This window comes from Adiantum capillus-veneris, chromosome 30 (assembly GCF_014529385.1).
Source record: "Adiantum capillus-veneris isolate H3 chromosome 30, ASM1452938v2, whole genome shotgun sequence".
Classification (NCBI taxonomy): Eukaryota; Viridiplantae; Streptophyta; class Polypodiopsida; order Polypodiales; family Pteridaceae; genus Adiantum; species Adiantum capillus-veneris.
In genome coordinates, this window is record NC_140960.1 from 83,839,427 (window position 1) to 83,854,440 (window position 15,014).

General features: G+C 42.6%; 1 pseudogene; it reads right to left on the reverse strand.

Annotated features, from left to right (window-relative positions):
- Window positions 1–1,766: 1,766 nt before the first annotated feature.
- Window positions 1,767–2,910, reverse strand: LOC147418315 (glycerol-3-phosphate acyltransferase RAM2-like; annotated as a pseudogene).
- Between the last annotated feature and the right edge of the window lie 12,104 nt (window positions 2,911–15,014).

Below are 15,014 nucleotides of genomic sequence, written 5' to 3' on the forward strand. Positions count from 1 at the left end.
TTCCTACAACTTCAAAAGTTCTCTTGCTCTATGCCTCATCAAAAGCGCACCTCGAGCTTTAGCAGTTTGTAATTGCAAATGTCTCCCAAGGCTCAAGTATGACATAATGAATGACCTACCATTCTAGGATTTGGGAATGAAGTTGTCAAGGGCCACTACATCGTGAGTTCATAATCATTTGGGTGTTTCTTCAACAACCAAAAATGAATGAAAATAGGCCACTTATAGTTACACTCTATATACACAAAATTGTGTGCACCCATCCCTTTTGGGGCTAGGAAGACATGCTTTATGCACCAAAAAATTATATATTAAATACCTCGCACCCTTGTCTGTAGAGATGCATAGCATATTGGTTGGGGGCTTCCTTTTGAGCTTATTGACAGTAGCTCAACTCCCGCCCAAGCATGGGTAGGGTGCCGAGGTCACCCACGCTCATGCCCGCCACTCTTTTCATAGAGCCAATTTCTTTATGCTAGCTACCTCCCATGTATGCGCACACAAGCTTAAATGGACGATGTATAAGCAACTATAGTTTGAATAATGAATTAAATTCCATGAGAATTCAGATGTAAAAGTTCCCATTTTGGCTCTATCACTAGAGAGGGAGTAGCAACAAATGTTGAAAGCATTGATAAATAGCAACATCAGGCTAGAAGGGCAATGCCTTTGGTTCTCTACATGTTGGTTGTACTTGGTCCTCTAAATAGCAACATTAGGCTAGAAGGCAATGGGTTGTCTAACCGCACTAATTGCTAAACAGAAATGCACATTTTACACTTTCGTGACTCATCCGAAAGGCAATGTTGTGAGGCGTCTTTAACTTATGCATTTCATCAGAGATGTTGTTTTAGCCATTTTGCCTTTAATGAAGACATCATTTTAGCCATTTTTGGTATCTAAGATTTTGCATGTGTGTGGAGCTTGATAAGCTATAAGCTAGATATGTGTCCTCAAACATCTCATCATTGAACTCTACTTCACGTAGGGTATGGGAGCAGTAACACATGGGTACCTATGTGTGTTGGGGTAAGCCTTTACATTTTCAATGTAACTCGCTTAGCATGCACCATACATGAAACGCCATCTTGGAACAACTGCACCATCTGAAACATGATCACCTGGTATTACTTTGATCACCCTTTGTTTGATCCGTGAGGGGAATTTTCAGGTGTAGTTGTCGTGATTTCTTGAGCTCTAGGTGCCACCATTGCTTGAGCTTCAGGTCCTGTGACAACAATAGGTGAGTGCTCCTCATTAAGAAATGGACCCCGATATTCCTCTTCACTTGCTCTTGTTTCTTGTGTGGGTCTGTTTAGAGATGCGATTGGTAGGAGATCCGACAGAGGTGTGCGATTGGCATGATGTAGTGGCTGGAGATCACCAAAAATCTGCCGCATGGTGTTCTGATCCTCTGGATTTGAAGGTTGGGGGAGCGGTTGGGTGTTTAGTGTGGGTTGCTGTGTTGGGTTATCCACTTTGGTTGAGGATGTGGATTCTGTATGAGGTACAGGCTATGGATTTTCAATGGTGTCAGTGGTGGTGGTGTCATTGTTGTGCGTAGTGGTGTGCTCTTGTGTATCGTCCATGTTGCGCAAGATATGAGTGTGTGTATGTTTGGGCACAAGAGGATCTTCTAAAATGTGCAAATAAGAAATGAACTTTAAGTTGTGAGTTTTGACTTATATAGTACTTAAAGTTTAAAAAATAAAATTAAAAACTAAAATTAACAAGTGATAAAATCACAAGGCTTGCGAGAGAGTCATTCATAATTCATTACGTGAGGAAGCCATGGCCAGATTCAATGATAATAGAATACGCTTGTCGCGGAGGGTGAAGGTGCAAGTGCAAGTGCAACGGCACTGGAAGCCCAGCTTGGTAGCTAGCATCTTTTGAATGTAGTTGGCCACCTCGTAGGTAGACTTTCCACCGACATGGATCAGCTTGTGCGTAAGCTGAATGCGCAAGAAGGAGATCTCATAGTGTGGGCATGGGTTCATGAGAAAAAAGTAACGGTCGAAGGCCTTCTAGCCCTGCATTGTGATTCCATGGAACATGCTCATCTTGGGTAACACCGCCACCAGCATTGTTTAGTATGTCCTCTCTACACCAGCACCAGCTCTGGCTTTCTCACTAAATGCCCCACCTCCAGTAGCAGCTTTATATTGCCTACATATTTCTCCCTGTTGCGCGTCAGTCTAGAACTGTGAGCCTTGTACATCACAATTGACACTTGCTTGCCCAGTGCACAAAGAGAAACACAGGCCGGTCTACGCATGTGTTGTGGAAACAAAGGAACAGCACCCCCTGGCCGCTTGTCTTTAATGACGCTTCTGGCACGTTCTCCCTTACAACCAATTTCATGCCCAACAGATTGTACATGGCTGCATGAGAGTGCCCACTGCTGGCGTCATGCCTTGCAGCAATTACCTGTTGCCGTGAAATGCCATAGGCTTGAAGAGCTTGTGCATTGGCACTGCCTCCACATTGCTCTCGGGTGGCATCGCCTCCTCATGCAAGCATAAGCACAAGGCATGTTCAAAATAATGCATAAGCACAAGGCATGTTCAGAATAATGCATTGCTTTGGGTCTGTGGGACGGCGACTGGCAAAACAAAAATTAAGTCATACCTTGCAGACAATATATATGGAGGAACGGGTGGTCGGACTCTCGATCACCAATGCCCAATCAGGTGTTTGCTGATCGCCAAACTCCATCTTCACCGCATGGCACTTGCAGTTGCCCACCAGGACTCCTAGCGACAGCAACAGCAGCCCGGTGGCATGAAAAGACACAAAAATTAGCACCCAGCTTATGCTTATTTCCTCCTTTGACAAGAAATGACAGAGCATCCATGCCAATGGCGACACCACCATTAAGGCCAGAGAACGTAGAAAACCACTCTCCATCAAGACAAAAAAAAAGACCAGACTCACTAGAGTCCAGAGAGAGAGAGAGAGAGAGAGAGAGAGAGAGAGAGAGAGAGAGAGAGAGAGAGAGAGAGAGAGAGAGAGAGAGAGAGAGAGAGAGAGAGAGAGAGAGAAGAGCACTCTGTGTGCCTCGAGAGTCGAGATTGAGGCTGTTGAGTTATCATAGAAAAGAGAGAGAGAGAGAGAGAGAGAGAGAGAGAGAGAGAGAGGGAGAGAATCATGACTTCTACGTACTCTGGTCTTTAAAAGACCTCATCATCTCAAAAGATGGTCAATTTTCACACTAAATTTTTCAATTTAATCTATTTTCAAAATAACTTCCCATTTTTCATTAGAAAAAAGGGAAACCATCTCTAAGGCCTCCCCCCTTTGGGGCAGGCCAAAAAGACTCCAAAATAGACCAAACTTGACCCATCGGACTACTGATTGTGGCCTTAACAAATCACTTTAAATGACAATGCATGTTTACAATAGAAATGGTTAGTGTCAGAATTTTTTTAGATTTCCATCCAATGCCTGCCCCATCACGCCGCCTTGTCTCCAACCAGTGTCGGAATCAATCTTTTACACTTGAAGCATGATATGATTGTGATTGCCTCAAGCTAACCACTTTCCCAATTCTACATTTAAAACTTATTTGTTCTCTTGTCTTCTTTCTCTCTCTCCCCGCACTCTGTAGAACCAATTGAACATCTTGTGAAGGGCATTGCTCCTTTTCTTGCCACCTCCATGTCGTGTATTTTTAAAATACACTGCTTTTGCTTGATAGTGTGAGCGCTCCATTCCTTGGCTGCTCCAGATGTCTAATTGAACCGTAGGTGTCGAGAAAAAATGCACTATGTGCAAAAAGAATGTGCTGAAAAAAAACCAAACTTTAGTTCGTACATAGATGCATTTCAACTGCAAAAATCAACTGTTCAATACAGCATGTAATGTGTTATGTGTGTCTCCCCCCAAGCATCCACCATTTGCACTGAGAAACTATTGATTACAAACTTTAAGGTGGATATCTCGTCATCGATTAGCTTTGCCTTTTTGAGAAGACGAAAAATATCGTCAGTAGACTGCCACACACGAGCACGTTTAATTCCTAGGGCTGCTTCGTTACCTTTGTAGGTGATAATGTCACACATCTTTTTCCACAACTGAAACTCATTGGTACTCTGCGAGTTAGAATAGTTTGAAACCAAATACCTAGCTTTACTACCACCCATACATACATTATTAGGGCGATCCTCTGTATTCTAGACGCCTTCTTGTCCTTTGACAACTCAACTACATCCCCATGTAGACCAACGCTCAATAGAATAAATTTGAGTTCTTGTATACACTCTTCTTTTCTTTCTGCAGGCTCCATATTCCAAGCATAATTAATATGGAACATAAGCAACTTGTCAAGAATTGGTAGACGGGTATGAAGGATGCACACATGCACATTTATCAGTGGTATTGGAAGAATAGGATCCCAATTTGGATCGTCCATGTTTTGATTGCGGGAGACTTGTTGGTCACAAAAACTGAGGATACCTTGAAACCATTATTGTAGTGCTTTACTCACTGTTTTTGTAGTGGGTACACCTTTCGCAAAGTTGATTGTAACTTTGCCACCCTTACCCTTACCCTTACCACCTTTTGACTTGTTGACCTTTGCACCCTTTCCCTCAGTTCCCATTGAGACTTTACTGTGGGGCAGCAATAAATGCATGGAAGAGGGTCATTGCACCTTGCTTGTACCCTAACATACACTTGAGTGTTTTCAAGTCTCTTGCCAAATGCCACTCAACTTGGAACGTTCCAAGATCTTAAACATGGAATCTCTATCCTTCTTGTTGTTGCCGAATGACATCAACGATTGTGGTGTGATTGAAATATCATTTCAGGGCCTCATGTATCTCATGTGGGAGATGAAAAGCTGCCAGCCACCAAATATTCTTCTCTGACTGAAAACCTTAACACGTGTTTCCCTTGTCATTGGCATTTAGCTTGACATTGACACCCGCCAAGGCCTTGTTCATCAATGTAATGCTTACCCTTTCGAGCCGTTGACCTTTAACAACCTGGCACTCATCAAGCTTCATGACAAATATCACTTTGCCATCACACTCTTCCTGTGTCAAACCATAAAATCTTATCACTGACTCTTGGAGCTTCAACAAGTCAACATACACATTGTTGAACTCGTTGTAGCGGAAGGATTTGTTGTCTTCTAATGGCACGTCATCCTCTACATACTGAAATCCACCCGACAATCTTGCAAAGTCATTATTGACACACTTTTTTGCAACACTGACATTGTAAGGCGTTGGCAGAAACCTAAACAAACCTTTTGTTCGATGACCGAGTGTGACACTTCTATACAAATCTTTATAGACCTTGAAACTTATTCCTGCACTGTCACACACCTCCATCATCTCTTGAGGCGACACAATGCTCTTTAGCTCAATAAAATACTTCTACCGCAAAACGTTTGCAATCCTAGCATTGGATGGATCATCCAGTAGCTCAACTAGCTCCTTTGGCTTGATGATATGCTACAACAGAGCACATCTTGTCGTTTGAGCATCAGAATCGATTCCCATCATCATTTGAGCCAAGTTCCTGCATATTGAATTAACGTTACACCAACCTGCAGAAAATATAGAAAATCAAAAGCTTGCATCTGTATTCTTACCGAGTTTGACATACACGTTTCTTTCGAGCTCCACGACTTAAGGATAGTAAGGACATTTCTTGTCTCTTGCGCTTATGAATGTGGTAGCCCAGGGGAACATGTGTGAGATAATCGATTCACCTACGCATATTTCATGAAGTGTGCTGTAGTTGAACATGATTGTCTAGTCAATGCTCCTGCTCTTCTTTTTGCCGCTTTACTTTTTGATTGAGATTTGCCATCTCATTGTTAAGTTACTTCGTCTTCTTGTTGGCTTCCTCTCTGACTTGCTGTAGATCTTTTGTGGACTTCTCTTGCAATGATGAATAGACAGCAAAGAGATGTTTACTTGCTTCCATTTCATTGAAGGAAGCTGAATACAATCTCCAGCAATAGCCAAACAGTCCGTCTCATCCATCTCCAATAAAACACAGAAGCTCAGTGACATTACAAAAGGGTAGTGGTGCATTGATCATTGGATCACCAGGGTAAATGTGGCCATCAAACCATAAGTTGCTTGCCTTGCACGAAATGCCCCATAGCTAATGTGCAACATTGGGATTTGATGTGCCAAGTCGCACAATAGCGTACTCCTGCTCCAAATCAGCGTTTAATCGATATCGTTTTTGCCTATTAGTAATGTCTTGCAGTGGAGGGGGATTGAATGACATGTTAGCTAATCAAGCAAATTAGAGAGAGAATGTGTAATGGTGACTGCTGCAAGTAGGGGAAGCTAGCTATAGAGGGAAAAAGTGGAGAGTACTCAGAGATAGTAGAAAAGGATTATGTTGTGGAGGGAAGAAAGAGAGGGAGTGCAATTCAATCTCCTTTGAATTCAAATTGTTCATCATGAGAGATTTAGAGAGAGAAATGCTGCGGCACACAAAGGTAATGGAGTTTTCCATTGCTCTCACCTGGAGCTAGAGTGGGAGAAGCATGAGAGAGAGAGAGAGAGAGAGAGAGAGAGAGAGAGAGAGAGAGAGAAAGACATTAAAGGAAGAGAGTGGGAGAGAGAGTAGATCTACAACCTTGGAGGATTTGTACTTTCTGTCTAATGTATGCAGCATAGAATGTCTCTTAGAGAGAGAATGCAGTGAGAGAATATGCAAAATCTGCTTTTTTGGCAGGGGAGCTAAAAAGTGCTTCTTTTAATGAGAACTAAGTGAGAGAGAGTATATTTTGGAGAGAGATTGGAAAAAGACATTTTGAAATCAGTTGCCCACCTCTCTTATGGGTTAAAATAGCTTATTTTCAAATACAAAATATACAAATGGTACTTTTAAAAATCTCAGAATAGGCCTTTTTGCCCTCTCTTTTAGGCTTGGTCAAACTTGGCTTAAGCTTTAAGCATTTCCTTAAAATGCCAAATAAAGAGGCCCTCCTATACCCCACTCACTTCTTCCTAATGTATTAATAGTCCTCTCTCAAGTCAAACAATTCCATGATGTCATTAAGCATTACATAGCGGTGATCACCGATGGGGACAATAGGGAGCTGATTTGTTGGCAAAGCACCCTCTAGCTTATGAACACCTTTTGATACACGTAAAACAACACTTGGTGATTGCATCAAATCATCACCAGTGACCAGGGACTGACTCCTCTCTCCCTCCCCCGATGTGTCCCGATGGCTAGATGACATTCGAAAACAGTATGAACCCAGCATAGAATTCCACCACAGGACACTTTCGATTATGTACATGACATTTGATGTCATTTCTATACAAATGCACAAGGAGCTTGAGGTTGCTCCTGTAGAAACAACTTTCTTACAACGGTCAGAACTTATGTCCCTCATATGGACATATCGAGAATTCTCAAACTCAAATGTGCCGCTTGACAATGTCTTACAGAAGCCAGCTACTCTTGCAATGAGAAGCTAGGGTTAAATATTGTCCTCATTTCTTTCTCCTGCTGCTCAAGGCCAATTCGGTAGAGAAAGTGGAAGAGCTTGTTCTTCCACTTTCTCTACCGAATTGGCCTCGTTGGAGCAAGGCAACTCCTTCTCTATCTTGATCTGGAAGGGATCCATTTGTGGAAGGAGGCAATAAATTCTTCAAAGAAAAAGGGCGGGAGTAAGAAGCCTCTGGCTAGGACCGAGAAGTACAAAGAGACAAAACAAGAATCTCATATTTATAGGAATTCCATGATGTCATTTCAGCCGCCCTAATGATTGTATTAATATCGGTGCATTGAAGGTAGCACACATCCCGAGGCAAGTTCAACCACACCATGAAACGTGTCTGGGTTGGGTGAGTATCGTGGTTATATAAAGCACCTTGAGTGCACTATCCTCGACTCGCCCACATCTCATCACGGATATGGAGGACCACAAGAGCGGAAAAACAAATTCTCCTAGAAGATGATGGCGGACATAAAAGAGGTTGAGAAAATGCTAGCTGAAGCAAAAGTACTTTAGAAGGAGCTCGAGAAGAAAAACAAAGCAAACAAGAAGGTGAAGGCTTCAACAGAAAGAAGTGCAAACAAGAAACCATTAACAATAAAGGAAGAGGGAGAATAGTAGGAAGGGATAAACAAGATAGTGCATCGATCACATCTTGGACTTGTCTAAGATGTGAGAAAGCAGTGCAAACAAGAAACCATCAACAATAAAGGAAGAGGGAGATTAGTAGGAAGGGATAAACAAGATAGTGCATCGGTCACATCTTGTACTTGTCTAATTGAGGATTCACTGTAGACCTTTCTTTGGAATTATGTAATTATCATACTATCTTGTTCCTATACCCACACCTCTGTGTTTCATTTTTTGATGCTTGGTAATAATGCCAAATTTAGTGTCAAAAGAGTGTCATGCCACAATGCAAGGAGGAGGTCTACATTCCACGACCACTCACTACCTTGCATTGTGGCATGGGAACTATTTTCTGTGCCACTATGGGTATGCACATGATTTCTTCACTTATGTGTGTGGTGCCAAACTGCGGGGATGTGTTGTTCCTGCAAGAGAGGTAAATGTCGCGCTATAACACGAATAGTACATGAAGTCACTAGTCACACCTCCATATCACATAGTGACGCAACATAAACCTTTGCACCACGCCACCACAATGCGATATCGAGGCACGTAGATAGTAGGCACTTTCCATATCGCGTAGTGGAGTGGCAAAGGTAAATGTTGCACCACAACGGGATATGCATATGTGACTAGAAGCCTCTTGCACTATTCCTATTGTGGTGCGATAAAGGTAAATGTCAGGCCACAACATGAGATGGTAGGTGCGGTTTGTGAAGGTCCCCCCATATCATTCTGCACCACGACAAACACATATGACCCTGCCATGTGTCGCTCATGAGGTGATGCACACTTCCCAATGACAATGAACAAGGAAATTCATTGCGAGCATCTCCATAGTTAAAATTGCACGACTAGTAATGATGATGATGTCTACCCCAATATGTAACCATAGAGCCCACTGTTGTTTGACCTCTCTCCTCACCTCTCATAGCCAACATACCCAATTTTGTTGCTTGATTGTTCATTCTTCTCCTTTTCTTGCAACCTGTTGTTTTCCACAAAAAATTCAGGTTTTCACGGACAACAATGCGGAGTCAAAGGTACGAGTAGAATTGAAGCGTACTGCTTGAGCTTTCCGAAGTTGCAAAGGCATATATCTCTAGCTACCTCTAAGCTACCTTTTCAGAGGGTTGTGTGTGAGATCTGTGAGAGGGAGAACTTGAATTTTCGGTGGGCTAGAAGCACGATGGGTTGCCTTCATGATGCAACCAAATACTTTTTAATTGAGCTATTCCAAGATAGTTACGTCCTTATAGCGCATGCCCTTAGAGTAATTGTGATGCCCCAGGATATCAACACCTTTAGATTGTTAGGCTTTAGGTATGAGGGACACTTACACCGGTCCCTCTTTTTGATAAGAGAATGGATAGCATTTTGACAATCCCGCTGAATAGCAAAGTCAAGGTGACGGATGTAAGCACCAACTATCTGAATGTGGAACAGGTCTAAGAACACGTGGAGGAAGAGGGAACGATCTTGGACAAGTCAAACAACTTGGCAATGGTAGTGGCTATTGACAAAGCCAACAACAAAGTCCTTCTTTTCCTTGGTCCTAAATTTGATGTTGCAGTTTTAGTCTGGGGATGAATGATGTATTTTGCCTTTGGCCCTCAGGAGATAACCATATTGTGAGATGGTATGAGGGAGTTGACGGACCAAATTATAAATTTTGGTCTCTGGTACGTGAATTCTATTTTGCAGAGCTTCTTTTGTGATTCTTATATGTTTGGGATACTTATTAATTTTTACCAATTTATAGCATGCTTGTCTCTAATCTGTCATGAAATTACCAATCCGAGGTAGCTGTGTTAGATGCAAAACTTTCAGGGGTGCTGACCTTGGAGTCCACTTCCTTAATCGATGTCGATGATTGGTTTCAATCAATCAACATGGACATAATCAAGGTTTTACTATACATGTTTCAATAATTTGTCTACTATAAATGGCAACATAATTCCTAATTATTTGCAAATAGTTCACATTAGAGCCTTGTTGGACTGAACATTGAGTGTAAGCATTGCTAGCTTGCAAACTCTATGCACGTGCTTCATGTGAATTCCCTAAGGTAAATTTTTTTGCTTGATATTGCAAATTATATGCAACATGTCATCACCATCTACTATGTCCTACAAGTCTGTTCAGAAACTTGTGGCAGCTTGGGAAGCGTTGATCTAGGAAAACATTTGGAAGACATGCTCATTCTTAGTTCCGAGGTGCCCAAACAAGACGACATGCATTCTTGTGGATGGAAAGTTCTTGCAAATGCAAATTGAGTCGGACTCAAAAAAACATATGTGCTTACTTTGATTGCAAAAAACATTGTATTTCATTTGTGTGTGAATAACGATTAAGATCATGCTCTAATGATTTATTATAGAATTGGGGTTCAAAACATCACGATGCTTTGTGTGAGCCGCCTTCTTCAATTAGGGGTTGCACTGCACCTAAAATAGTCGGTCATCATTTATCTTTGCATAGACTACCTCCTTCTCCTTCCTTTGAGGGACCTGTACGACAGTTAATCCAACATTTAGATTAAACCAGTTTTTTTTTAAATTACATACAATGAAGTAGTATATGCAAAACATACTACCTTTTGCATGTTGCACTGGAAAAGAAATTTTGGAGGTAGGTTGAGGTCAAACTCATTCTCCAAGTCCTTGTGTACATGTTGTAGTGTCACATTGCCTCAAATACTAAGAACGGTGAGCAGGTCATGTCCACACCAAACCTCAAGCATCCTCAAAAGATTAGTCATGTCATCATGCAAATCCTGATTCAATAGCTACCAGATGACCATTCACTCGATGCCACCTTATGTAGTGGAAGGAAGCTATGAAGTTCTAAGAAGCTATCATGCATTTACACACAACAAACTTATTATCTGCCTTGCACAAGATGCCATAAGAACCATGAACATCCCAAGACTCGTCCTAAAAATCAAGGCATTTCTTTGACTTGCAGATTAGCATAGTTGCAATCTTTCTAAGCTCCTCATCATGGAAGAAGTCAATGAACACATGCATGGGCATGAAGATTGAGACACATACCACGCTACTTGCAATATTTGTTCTTAAGAATTTTGTATTTCTTGATGAAGCTTTAGTCTAAAATGTGAGTGCACGAATGCGGTGCGTGTGCGGAGAGTGAGAAGGGGGGGGAGAGAGAGAGTACACAGGCCCAAATCTCACTGTATAAGCACAATGTGAGAATGAGTGAGAGCTCCTTATTCTTTGTATGTATAAATAATCAAGAGATAAATGTGGGCGGCCACGGACACTGGCCAACGAACACGGGCAAAGCACTGTGAGGCACACCACCTTTACCTAACATTCTCCCACTAAAGGCTGTGTGCCGATAAGTGGTGAGAAGACTAGCCTACAACTAGTATATACAAGAGGTGAGAGAAGAAAACTCTCAACCTATGCCCACTGGCTCACTCTGTAATCGCTCTAGTGTAGATGCAACATGCATACCACTAGGGCTAGAGCTATGATGAGACTCCTGATGCAGGTATCGAGTGACGACCTGCATGGCTCCACAATGCCAGTGTCAGTCATCGCACGACTGACAACTCCCACTGCAAATGCACCAATTGCATAAGCAAGATCAGGTCTCGAGACCAAAAGGTCGGACATGAGAGACCCAAAAACCGCCGAAACATGCACTATGTGTGCCAACCTATCCCTGTCAGCAACCTCAGTGCCATATGCATCCTCATCAAGAACCACCTGACTATGCATCACCATGCCAGCATTGTCTGGCAAAGGCATATCTGCTGAGAATGACTGCAAAATTGAAAAAATCAGCACCACTGCAATCACACACAAATGTCTGAAGAACAATGTCGCCCTCAAATGTATCAGGCGCATCATAGAACAATGCATCGGTCTCTGGCTCAACTAATGTCAGCTCAACTGATGACTGGCCAAGTTGTGCATCCCCAGAGATACCACTGTCTGTGTGAACGTCGCTACAAGATAAATGCACAACCAGCTCTCCATGCAGCACATCCGCAAAGGAGGCACGCCTCGTCTCTCACTCCAAACATGGCTGCAAATACACAGAGACTACACCGCCTCATGTGTCAAAAATATACAAAGGGTATACCAGACCACTCCTAGCACCTCTGGCTATCACCAATGATCCCCTATGCATTTGAAATGATCGCTCTCCAAGTAGTACACAATGTCCACTACTTTGTAAACTGACGCACTGAAATGAGACTCTGGTTGAGTCTTGGCACATAACGTACATCTCGTAGCATAAGAAATGCATTGCTAGGTAAAGATATGCATACATCTCCAACACCCTCTATATCATATGGTGAATCATTAACAAACTGCACACAACCAAGTCTCCCACTAGTGAAAGAGCAAAATAAATCACGATGTGGCGTCACGTAAAAAACTGCATGCTCTTCTAGTAAAAAACGCGTAGACAATGTGCTATCCCAAGACACAAAGTAGTCTGAAGGCAAGTTGGACTCAAAAGTGACATGCCCGTCATCTGCATACTCTGTAGCATATGTCCTCATAGTAGCACCATGCATCTACCTCTTCCGCTGCCTCATATGCCTGAAGCAATGTTGCCTAATACGCCCATCATGGCCGCAGTGCCAACATGTCAGTCGCGATCGTGAGCGAGAACCGCCTCTAACCTGAAGCGTTTCCATATCCATGCCAAAATTATGGCAAACAAAGTGGGAGGTAACTTGACCACTACACAATGCTCAAAAGGATGATCAATTGCATCAAAATTGATGCTCACATATACATAAAACAACTCCACAATCTGCAAACTCAGCAAGCATAAACTGGGACAAACTGCTCAACCGAGCATAAAGCGCATAACCATATACGCAAGTACAGAGAAAACTAGCTCAAAACGCGTCCCATAAGAGAAACTGCTTGCAAAAATTTGCAAAAACCCGTGAAGCCTATGACTAGCCTGTATTATAGCCACACAAGCATACACAAATCCTCACTCCTGCGAGAGTGGGTACAAGAACACCAGACTATGTCCAAACTGAAAAAAACCTGTCAAAGTGAGAGTAAACACTCGATCACTGTCCAAGTGGGAATATATCGACCACTATACCATGGCGAGAATCTAGGAAAAATCCGCCAGAGTTTCCTTTGGAAATTGAGCAAAAACTCAAAAATTCTCACCAAATACGCATGACAATACACATTGTCTCAGTAGAAAAATCCACAAATGGTCTACATGCAATGCCAAAAGCCTGACAAACTGACCGAGTAGCTCTATGGACGTGCATCTATCCAAAAAACACATTAAACCTGTAAACCTGCTACCTGTGAGCTATGGCTAGCTCAAATTGTATCTGCATAATGCATACCTAGCATGAAACTGCACAAAACCGTGCTAAAAAGGCTCTCTGAAATGCCCAACACATTCATACAATGTGCATGAACCCGTAACCGGATCTGTAACAATCCGAAAGTCACATCCCAAAGTATCGCTTGCATGCACAAAAACAAGGTGAATTCTCTCTCAAATAGCACCACAGTGTGCCATACATAGTCAAAGATGCAAACCGCATCACTCTCTACACTGTAGGAATCAAACGGCAAAACCTTGATATGTCGAGATTGTTGACAGGCTGCTGCAAAAAATTCAGCACTCAGAATTTCAAAAATTTGATATGACCAGCACGTCCAGAATGTGCCAAAATCTCAGGGTAGACTCTTGGATCACAAACATCTGAGTCCGAGTGTGAGAGATATGTAAAAAACCTCCGTTTTCGGTCCAAAAACGTAGCATAAACTTGCTACTATTACACTTGTTGTGATTTAGAGCAAAACTTGTTGTGATTTAGAGCAGAACTTTAGAAATGAACATCACCATCGCGTCCGGAATGTGCCAAAACCCCAACCTATACTCTTGGATCATATCCATCCGACTTTGTGTGACAGAGATATGCAAAAATCACTGTTTGGGAGCCAAAAACAGTAAAAACAAGCTGCACCACTTCTTGTTCCTGCTCTTTTTCTGCAAAATTCAGCAATGGCTTGCTACACAAGCTGTATACATGCTGAATATATATGCCTAAGCTGAGATCTGACACCGTCGAGCCATATCCACCTCCGCCGAGCTCAAGTCGCCATGTCCGAGTTCCGTCGCTTTCGTCTCGCCGCCGGGAAGCCGTCGCATGCATGTCACCAAAGCTTTGATACCAATTGTGAGTACGCGAATGCGATGCGTGTGTGGAGACTGAAAAGGGGGGGAGAGAGAGAGAGAGAGAGAGAGAGAGAGAGAGAGAGAGAGAGAGAGAGAGAGAGAGAGAGAGAGAGAGAGAGAGAGAGAGAGAGAGAGAGAGAGAGAGAGAGAGAGAGAGAGTACACAGGATGTGGGTGGAGCTCCCAAATCTCACTGTATGAGTACAATGTGAGAACGAGTGAGAGCTCCTTATTCTTTGTATGTCTAAAGAGTAAGGAGATAAATGTGGGCGGCCGGACACTGATCGGTGGACACGGGCAAAGCACGGTGAGGCACACCGCCTTCACCTAACATAAAACACTCCGAGGTTTTAGAGGGGCCAGTGTGGACTCTCCTTTGGAGAAAGGAGAGATATGAAGATTTCCAAAGCCAAGCACAGAACGCAATGCATTGTAAAAGTGGTCGAAGCAAAATACCCCCCTTTCAACCAACGCTCTTCGAGTGCTAGTGTTATATAGTAGCTTGGCCATCGATGCATGGAATGCATCAAAAGTACCTATAATGCAATCCACTAGTTGCGAGTCATCTTTGTCGAAGGGATAGATATCTGCAACAAAAAAGTTAAACAATGAAGTGAAAAATATCTAGTGGATGTTAGTAAACGCACAATTTGATTGGTGAGCTGGAAACCCTGTCGGCGTTGGTCTGAGACACAGCT